The 11104-nt window shown below is 35.4% G+C and overlaps 1 pseudogene; it reads right to left on the bottom strand.

The window, feature by feature from the left end:
- Positions 1 to 2501: 2501 nt before the first annotated feature.
- LOC126704668 (glucan endo-1,3-beta-glucosidase 6-like) lies at positions 2502 to 8242 on the bottom strand (annotated as a pseudogene).
- Between the last annotated feature and the right edge of the window lie 2862 nt (positions 8243 to 11104).

The raw sequence follows: 11104 nt of genomic DNA, 5'->3' as shown, positions 1-11104 counted from the left end.
TTAGTCCTATTCTCAAGATTCTCTATCTCAATGATAAAAAATCAAATTAATATCAAAATTATTAATATCGTGTATGAAACTCAATGACCCCAAAAAAATAAAACACCCAAGATTTGACCCCAAATCCCATTTCTAGCCAATTTTGCAAACAGCTTGGCTAATATGCGTACACTGAATATTTGATGCATACAAACCAAAGTTGTGGCATACACACCAAAGTTGTGGTGTACACATCTTTAGTCAATCAGCCTGGCCAACTAGCTGGCCAGGATATCCCACCAAACCCTGGAGCCTAATAAACTCTATAAATACTACCATTTTCCACATTCAAAAGATCCCACTTTTTTCACCTATAGTGAAACTTTGCCAAAATCACTATAAAATACTTTTTGAGTTTCAAAGAATGTGAAAACAGTTTTTGTAAGGACTTGATTGAGTTTTATAACATGTAGTTGCTAGAAAGCTAAATTTTTTTCTCATAATTTCTCAATTACACTCACTCTTTTTATTCACTCTTTTTATGATCCCTTAGGTACCATTTCATTAGTCTTAGGTTTCTCCACCAAAATGCCTAAAAAACATCCCTTTGCTCGACATATTGATTCACACATATAGCTGTGGTAGTGAATTTTAACCATTTGACTGATCATCTACAGTCATGTAAAGTGCTACAGGTGAGGTATAGATCTTTTGCATGACCCATATTTCTCCTCCTTGATTTATTATTATTTTTGTTGTTGTTGTTGTTGTTGCTGCTGCTGCTTTGTGTCATTTTTTTTTCTTTTTTCTTTTTTATGTTTTGTTATTAATATGATGTGCGAATTGTGATATATTGTTTTATGTTTTTATTATTATTTATTTATATATATATATATATATATGTTTTGTTATTAGTATGATGCCTAGTATATTGTATTATGTTCTCATTTTCATTTGTTTTTATGTTTTGTTATTAATATAATGCATGATGTTTGATATTTTAAATGATAACATGTTGTTTACCTATGTTTTAATTTTATTTTCTAGAAATAATATGAATCTGGAAATTTGGTTGAAACCCAAATGCGAACGTGTTTCTAGGTAGGACTCAGATTTTGACTTCCTTTTCTTTTCTTTTCTTTTCTTTTCTTTTTTTTTTCTTTATTGTAATAAGTGTTATATAGTTTTCCCTTTATTTTATTTTTGTAATTAATTTATTTTATGCATTTTTTGTTTTATTTTAATTTTATAAAACCTAAAACACCGAAAATATTTAGCCTGGTAACTTTGAATTTTTTAAAAAAAAATTAAAAGTTGGACATTTTGTTTATTAAAAGATAGAAAAAGAAAGAACTATTTAAAACCTTAATAAAAAATTTATTCGGTTTTGGCCTCAAATAAATTAAATAAGTTTTGAATTTTTCGATTCTTGAAAAAAAAGTAATTAGATTCTTTCCTTTGAAAAAAATATCCATTAAAAAATCTATGGGTAGTCCATTTGGTTTAGTCTAATAACCCAGCCCACTAAATATAAAATGGCCATTGCCCATAGGCAGAACCATGGGTTGTAGTTTTTCCATTCGGCCTGACCCAGTCTGACCTACTGCTTGGTCAACAGATCAGTTGACCCAGCCCACTGGGCCTAGTAAAAGAGGGCCAGGCCAGCCCAATGACGACACTTTCTAACGGTAAATCATTCAAGGCCATCAAATCGCGACATCAACAATACTGAATTTTGTTAAGGGATGAAACTATTTTGTAGCAGCCATCAGCACTACCATCTTACAAAAAACATGGCTTTTCTAATTTAGTTGCTACAGATTTCGATGGAACATGTTGAGAATATCTCAAGCACTAATAAACAACATTGTTATTAATTTGAACAACTGGATTGTATTTGTATGGCTCCAATAAGGAACAGTAGTTGCATATTCATAGATAAAATTGCTTCCTCATTTTTCCACCAAGCTAGGAGTTCTATTGGCTTTGATTCATGTATGTGATGATGTTGCTTATTTCATGAGGGTGTGGTAGGATGAATAATCAACTATGAGAGAGAGAGAGAGAATAGTTATATAGAAAAGCACTTGAAGCCAGCCAAACATTGGAACCAACTAGACATGTGAGAGGCTCTCTAGGAATAAAAGACGAGAAACTTTATTCTCTTCCTTACCGAAATTATGGATTCTGTCCTACAAAAGTTGTCCCTATTGCCTAAAAGATGAGACAACAAGAATTTTCCAGACAAAGAAGCCATGTGATCAAAGTACTCCCTTGTTGACTTGGGTGCTATACAATATTTCCGGGGCACATTGAGCTAATCCTTGCAACTAGGTTATCAGCCCCTAATAATTATCTTATGCATCTGGCATATGCAATCTCTCTATCGCAACATGTGAGTCACGCAAAATTGATTTGTGGGGTTCACATTCTATGAGAGGGAGAATGTTTTATATGCCAGCTGCAAAAGATACCTCTCGTCAACAACACTCCACCTCAACCTGCTTGATAAGTACCCCCAATTCACAAACATTACTTACCATGCATAAAGAATTCCAAATGCAGTTTGATTTCAGACATGAATACATTTGACACAGAATGTCTTGTCTTCTAGATTGCAAAATTTGAACTAAAGTTATGCCATATATCGATGGCTCTTAGCTCCCACTACGCTATCCTACAAAGCAATTAGGAAAAGTTGAGGAAAAATGATACCTTGGGAACTAGAAGCCTCAAAATTCACAGAATTCTTAGCAAAAAGAGAATGAGGCCAGAAGCCAAAATCACTGGCTTTTGCAGACTCCCAACTGTCCTTTCTGTGCCACCATAATATGGCTCGATCATTACCGGAAATTTGCAACTTCCAATTGATGGATCAGTTTTGGTGATCATTGAAACATTGGGAAACTTGCAGGCTTGATCAAGCTGATTATTTCTCTGATAGTAACTGTTAAATGCATAGGAGACATTACCCCGAGCATCCAAATTTCCACAAGATGTCCCATAACCAAGGGTAGTGCAATCAGCAAATCCACAGGCATAGCTCACACTTAGTGACACTTGTGGGTCATCAAGTTTAGCTGATGGCTTCATCACACACCACTTTTGGTCCAGATACTTCACACCCCGTGCCACAACCAGGGCTCCTGAATTTGTTGCACCAAGATTAAGCTGGTATTTTGCTGACCCATCATAATTAAAGATCCCCCAGTGGCGTTCAAAATTTCCTGGTTGAACGCTCTTAGCATCCTCATCAATCAAACTAAATAAATACACATCAACTGCCCCAGGTCTCATAGGGGTTCCTTTCCCACCCAATATATGGGTCATAAAACCTTGGTTGAACCGCTGCGCATACTGTATATTAGCATTTCGATCCCCATCAGTTGGCTAGCCAATCTCTCCAACTATGATTGGCAAATTTCCAAAACCATTCTTTTGTAGTGCCCACACAAGAGTGTCGTAGTTTGCATCAAACATATTGTAATATGATGTCCCACCATCAGTTACAGGTGTTGCCTTTTCATCAAAAAAGGCATACTCAACAGGGAAGTTTTCATCAGTGTAGAGACTTATAAATGGGTAGATGTTCACAGTAAAGGGGGCACCATTGTCACTCAAGAACTTGACAATGGCAAGCATTAGGTCATGTATGTCAGCTCGGAAGTCACCACCAGAAGGATAGCCAGTTGAGCTCGCATACACATCAGCATTAAGGGGGACTGTCACCTTTACTGTGGTGCCAAGACCAGCTTTTATGAGGGCAGATTGGACATTCTGCAGAGCAGGGAAGGTTGTTTTGAGAAAGCTTCCATTGTATGTTTCCAAGAAGGGTTCATTTCCAACTGCAACATACCTGTAGATTTAAGTGAATATTGGTTAGATGGAAAGATAGTGATTCATTTTGCAGCAATATTACCGAAACTGAGAATTCTTCTTCATCGGCATAGAGGAGAATCATTATACCATAAGTCAGAAGAAGAAACCAAATGAGTTCAATATGGTTATTACAGAATTGTAAGAAAGGATATTTTATTATTTTTGAACAATTTTATCTGGAAGAATCAGTTATATCCAGCTTCCTCTAACTCCAGGTTTCTCTTCACCTACATGTTCATTATTTTTTCAACCTCATTAAAAATATTGTGAGACGCGAACTTCAGAAAGGTCAATGTTCACTGACAATGATCCGAACAAAAATAATCATAAGAGAAAGTATAAATGAAGACGCGTGATATTTTGTTCACTAAGTATAAAGTTTCATTTTATTTTACATTAAAAACTTACATTTTCTATTTTACATACCAATTTTTACAAAACACCCACATCAGTTTATCTATTCTACATATTTATTTAATAAAATATTAATTCTTTTACAATTTTTTATTATTTCCTCGCTCACTACTCCTCTCTCTCACATACCCAACACTACCAAAAAAATACTAAAATATTATATACATGAGCTACAGTAACCGTGCATATATGCACAATTATTGTAGCACTTGTACATTTATACACAATTTAACACCCACTGATGTTGGTGTCTTTTATTGCCAAAATGTGCATATCTCAACACTTTTTCTATTTTGCACTTACAGATCCAAGTGCTCTAACTTGTCACAATTAAGCTCAGAGTTCTAGGCAGCTTCACTTGTACAACGAATCTGGCGCCGCAATCACCCGATCGAAGATGTATGATAGTGATAGCGTTGGTGGTAGTTTGATCAAGAAAACTCTAGAATCCAACAAAGCCTGACAGTACTATTGTTGCAAAGCAATAGTTTGTTTTGATGTCTTTGAAGTATTTAGTTTTTATAGTCATAAGGTTGCTACTTGTTTGGATTCTGAAAATGATAATGGTAGAATTATAAAAAGAATAATGTGTGAAACAATAAATTGTTTAGGGTAACATTTTTTAATTCAAATAAGGATTTTGCGTAAAATCTAATGCTTTCACCTTTACCTAATTCTAGTTTGTGAGTTATAACTCATGCTATATCCTATTTCGTTTCGCCCTATACTTGAGATCCTCTATCTCAATGATAAAAAATCAAATTAATATCAAAATTATTAATATCGTGTATGAAACTCCATAACCCCAAAAGAACATAACACCCAAGTTTTCCCCAAATCCCATGTCTAGCCAATTTTGCAAATAGCTTAGCTAATATGCGTACACTGATTATTTGATGCATACAAACCAAAGTTGTGGCATACACTGATACACACCAAAGTTGTGGCGTACGCATCTTTAGTCAATCAGCCTGGCCAACTAGCTGGCCAGGATATCCCACCAAACCCTACAGCCTAATAAACTCTATAAATTCTACCATTTTCCACATTCAAAAGATCCCACTTTTTTCACCTATAGTGAAACTTTGCCACTATAAAATACTTTTGAGTTTCAAAGAATGTGAAAACAATTTTTGTAAGGACTTGATTGAGTTTTATAACATGTAGTTGCAAGAAAGCTAATTTTTTTTCTCATAATTTCTCAGTTACACTCACTTTTTTCATTCACTCTTTTTATGATCCCTTCAGTACCATTTCATTAGTCTTAGGTTTCTCCACCAAAATGCCTAAACAACTTACCTTTGTTCGACATATTGATTCACACATATAGCTGTGGTAGTCAATTTTAACCAATGGACCGATCTCTACAGTCATGTAAAGTGCTACATGTGTGAGGTATAGATCTTTTGCATGACCCATATTTCTTGTCCTTTATTTATTATTATTTTTGTTGTTGTTGTTGTTGTTGCTGCTGCTGCTGCTTTGTTTCTTTTTTATTTTTATTTTTATTTTTTTATGTTTTGTTATTAATATGATGTGGGATGTATTGTTTTATGTTTTTTATATTTTATTTTTTTTATATGTTTTGTGACTAGTATGATGCCTTGTATATTGTATTATGTTCTTTTTTTCATTTGTTTTTATGTTTTGTTATTAATATAATGCATAATGTATGATAATTTAAATGATAACATGTTGTTTATTTATGTTTTAATTTTATTTTCTAGAAATAATATGAATCTAAAAATTTGGTTGAAACCCAGGATTTTAAGTTAGCAGGGGCTAGAGTAAAAGGAAAAAAAAAAAACTCCAAGTAGGCATCCATAGAGTATTAAAAAATTATAAATACTTAAAATCATTGTTTCTAAATACATTAAGATACAATCATTTACCAACAAAGACAAAAACAAAAACAAAATAATGTTTTTTTTTTAATATTAGGTTGGTTAGAATTTTTTTTTTAAAAAAATTTAGAGCATTCATAGTGATGATACTAAAAATTTTAACTTTTACCACATCACTTTACAATACACTAAATATCAAATGTTCTATTTTTTTTTTTATCACTTCATTTAAAATAATATAAACAACTCATTAAACATAATTTTTTGGTTTTAACTTCTCTAATAACACATAATTTTTTGGTTCTTTGGTAGTAAAATAGTTTTTTTTTTTTTTTTTTTTGTTGCTAAAATACAATCACTATTGCGAATGTTTTTATTGTTTTTGTTAAGTTTTTAGGTTAAATAGTTGCTAATTGGGTGAGGCTAGTTAGGCTTATTGAGGAGAAAGAGTGCTTAGGTTTTGGAATGGCACCCAATTACATAAATAAAATATATTATAACCATATCTATATATATATATATATATATATATATATATATATATATATAAAATAAAATTTGGACCCGGGGGACCTGGGCCCCCACCTGGGTCGTTGAAACCCAATGCGTACATGTTTCTAGGTAGAACTCAGATTCTGACTTTCTTTTTTCTTTCTTTCTTTCTTTCTTTTTCTTTACTGTACGTAATAGTAGAACTCAGATTCTGACTTTCTTTTTTCTCTCTATCTTTCTTTTTCTTTATTGTACGTAATAGGTGTTATATAGTTTTCCCTTTTATTTTCTTTTCGTAATTAATTTATTTTATGCATTTTTTGTTTTATTTTAGTTTTATAAAACCTAGAGCACCAAAAATATTTAGCCTGGTAACTTCGAATTTTTTTTTCAAATTAAACGTTGGACATTTTGTTTATTAAAAGATAGAAAAAGAAAGAACTATTTAAAACCTTAATAAAAAATTTTATTCGGTTTTGGCCTTAAATAAATTAAATAAGTTTTAAAATTTTCGATTCTAAAAAAAATAATTAGATTCTTTCCATTGAAAAAAAGAAAAAAAAAATCCATCAAAAAATCTATGGATAGTCCAGTTGGTTTAGCCTAATAACTCAGCCCACTAAAGTTAAATGGCCATTGCCCATAGGCAGAACCATAAGTTGAAGTTTTCCTTTTCAGCCTGACCCCGCTCGACCTATTGATTGGTCAACAGATCAGTTGACCTGGCCCACTAGGCCTAGTAAAAAGGGGCCAGGCCAGCCCAATGATGACACTTTTTAACGGTAAATCATTCAAGGCATCAAATCCTGACATCAACAATACTAAATTTTGTTAAGGGATGGAACTATTGCGTAGCAGCCAGCAGCACTACCATCTTACAAAAAAACATGGTTTTCTAATTTAGTTGCTACAGATTTCGATGGAACATGTTGAGAATATCTCAAGCACTAATAAAGAACATTATTATTATTTTGAACAACTGGATTGTATTTGTATGGCTCCAATAAGGAACTGTATTTGCATATTCATAGATAAAATTGCTTCCTCATTTTTCCACCAAGCCAGGAGTTCTATTGGCTTTGATTCATGTATGTGATGATATTGCTTATTTCATGAGGATGTGGTAGGATGAATAATCAACTATGAGAGAGAGAGAGAGAGAGAATAGTTACATAGAAAAGCATCTGAAGCTAGCCAAGCATAGGAACAAACTAGACACGTGAAAGAGGCTCTATAGGAACAAACTAGACAAGCTAGCAAAATACGGATATTACCAAAAGTATTTTTATCCCACAATTGGAGTTGAGTTTGACAATTACTGACCGTTCCCAAAACCTTACCCATTGGATCATCAACAGAGCACATGTACCAAGCTGAATGAACCACTCCTTCACAGCACAATGAACAAGGTGTCAAACTTCAAGCGACACCGTAATCATTCCAATTTGGATTTTTTCTATTTTTTTTCCATCAGAAAAACCAAACAGGGACCTTTTACCTTCACCAAATCGGAAAGCTCGCAAACTCATTGGTAGTTTCCAAGCCCACGACAATTCCATCTGATGCAATTCATGATGAGCGGCAGGGTTGGATTTTAACCACCACTCATGAGATGATTTGGGAGAGAGCTCCATGGAGCACACAGTTCTCTCTCTCTCTTTTTTTTTTTTTTTTTTTTTTTTTTTTTTTTTTTTTTTTTTTTTTCTCTGAGTTTGAGTGTCTGAGGACTGCACTGATGGTCGTTCCCTTATTTAGGTCATAGAGTCTTCTAACATTAATATATCCTTAGACCATACGATCTACCCTGGACCATTTACTCAGCTGATTGGGCTTTAGACTCATATTAGGCCCAGGACCGTTGGTAATATCTTGGAGAGGAGGCTTGACTTTGCTGGCTGAGAAAATCTATATGGGGGTGGGCTTATCTTTAGGTATTGGCCCAATAATTGGCTTCGTGTGGCCCATTTCAATATTACAAAAGCTTGCCACACCCTTCAAATCTGGATCACTTAGGTTGCGTTTGGCAACATGTAACAGGTGAAAATATTTTTAGGAAAGGAAAATATTTTCAAGTGTTTGGTTGCATCTTGAAAATTGTATTGAAAGATATTTTCAAGTGTTTGATAACATTTTGAAAATGATATTTTTTTACATTTTCTCAGCCATTTTCTCAACTTCTAAACAAATTTTATAATAGAAAATTTCAATATATAAACTTAAAAAAAAAAATCAAAATAAAACCAATCATTAAACTCTTAAACTTGGTTAAACTGGAGAAAGGGAGGAAGAAAGAGTGAGAGATTGAGGGAAAGAGAGAGTACATCGAGAAAGAAATAGAGATCTGACCAAGGGGAGTCGATCTAGAGGCGATGGCGACAAGATTGAGAGGTGGAGGAGACAAGCTACAAGGCGGCGGCAGCGAATCCGACGAGGAGCTTCGATCTAGAGCTTTGAATGACGACGAGCTTCAAGCATGACGACGGGGCCATGGGTCAGGGGCTAGTTCTGGGCTTCACCAGCGGTACTCCTTCCTTCTCGGCATGGGCTCGGCATGAGTAGCTCTCTCCCTCTTGCCTTGTGTGAGTCCAGAAATTGTTTGAAGTTAAAATAGATGTGTAAATTTTACGGGTCAAAGGGCATATTTTACCGTCAAACTTTTTTATTTTCAGTTTGACTATGTTTTACAAGTGCATCCACACATAAAAAGGTGTAAAATATTTTCCCAATTTCATTTACACACGAAACAAATGCAGCCTTATTTACTTGGAATTCTCGGAATTATCTCCCTTCTTGCTATTCTCGTGAAAGCCAATAAAGTGATCTGGGGGAACGGCTAAAAGTTGATGCGTGGAGGAATCAAAGCCCACTGATTCGTTTCTAGGATTTTTGTTGTCATATTTCCGCAAATCAAGGTCAATTTCCTGCAGCTTAGCAAAGAAAGGATCAACACCAGAGAATTGACCCGAGAATTGGGCACCTTGTTGGGATCTTTACTAACGTTTGCTAGAGTGGACTTAGGCAAAATTGAATTCTGGCCAGCTGGAAATTCAAATGGAATAGTTGATCGGGAGAGAGTAAATTCTGCATTAATGTCGCCTTCAAGAACATTTGTTTCCAAATCTGGATTTGGACTTGTCGGACAATTAACGAAAAAATCCTCCGCCTTCGAGTTGTGGCTTGAACCATGCCTAACAGCATTATTGGAGGTGGAAAGACCACCACGTTCATGATACCCAGGAACGAAAATCACAGGCTTGTTATAGGATCTATATGGCGAAGCTCTCAAGCTTTGATCATGTAAGGTTAAATTTATTCAACCATCTAATTGGCTTTATTCCGTGCCAAATTTGCTTGTAATTCAGCATTTAGTAACCCTGTATTTAGGTGGGTTTGTTGTAAGGGTAGTGAGTGAGATAGAGTGAAGATTGCTCAAGAGTGTGCAAGAAAACAGAGTGTCGCGGCTGGGACTCGCGGGTGGACTCGCGGCTGCAAGCCGCCAGAAGCTGCACACGTGCCAAGCATGCTGGAAGATGAACAGTCATGCTAGCTGGAGCACTACAGGACAAAACAGGACAACTGGCCATACGGTTAACTCGCGACTGGATCTCGCGACTTGGTCAAGCCGCGAGGTCAAGCCGCGAGCCACCCCTGTTTTGGAAAAACCTGACGTTTCACATTCCTCTCCACTCCAGTATAAAATACCCCTTTAACCCACGATTGAAAGAGAGCTTCCAGAGAGAATTTTGAGAGAGAAACCCTAAAGAAAAACAAGATTGTTTCACACACAATCTATACCTTAGAGTCTCTTCAAATTCCCTTACTCTCTTCCTCTCCATTGTCAAAACCTTGAGAGGCATTATACCAAACCTGGTTCTCACCATTATCATCTCTGTGAGACAGTCGTTTGGAGTTCTGGGAAGCAGTTAGGAAGGAGCCAATCTTCATTGGTTGATGCTATGGTCTAGTAGCGGAATCCGGGAAGCTAGAAAAGAAAAAGGTTCGGCGCAACCTCGTTGGAGCAAGAAGCTTGGAGGGCTTAGGTGCACTGGGTAGATTAGGCTTGGAGGGTCTATTGCTGTCCTTGTATCCCAACTGTATTTTCTAGTGGATTGATTACCGCTTGGAGGGCGGCGGAGAGGTTTTTCGCCGAGGTCTTCGGTTTCCTCTTCGATAACACATCGGGTGTTATCTTTGTGTTTGCATCTTCCTTCCTCTCTATCTCTGCCTTTACATTATCTGCTGTGGTTTTATTTTGTTATGGCTTAGATAGTTGTTTAACCAATTTCATATTATAGCATATGTTAAGTTTCCGCACACTAGTTGTTTGACATATTGCTTGTGTTGGTTAAGTTGGTTTTTGGGGGTCTAAACGTTCAAAAGTGTTTTTGTACACGTTTTTGAACTTTCAATTGGTATCAGAGCGGGTACACTGCTGTTGGTTTCATTACCATTGTGTGATCCTTGACTCCCTTTTGAGATGGATAGGTCTCAATCCC

The sequence above is a fragment of the Quercus robur genome, chromosome 11 (assembly GCF_932294415.1).
Source record: "Quercus robur chromosome 11, dhQueRobu3.1, whole genome shotgun sequence".
In the NCBI taxonomy this organism is placed as follows: Eukaryota; Viridiplantae; Streptophyta; class Magnoliopsida; order Fagales; family Fagaceae; genus Quercus; species Quercus robur.
The sequence above is the reverse complement of the archived record's forward strand: the minus strand, read 5'-3'. Positions and strand labels throughout refer to the sequence as shown.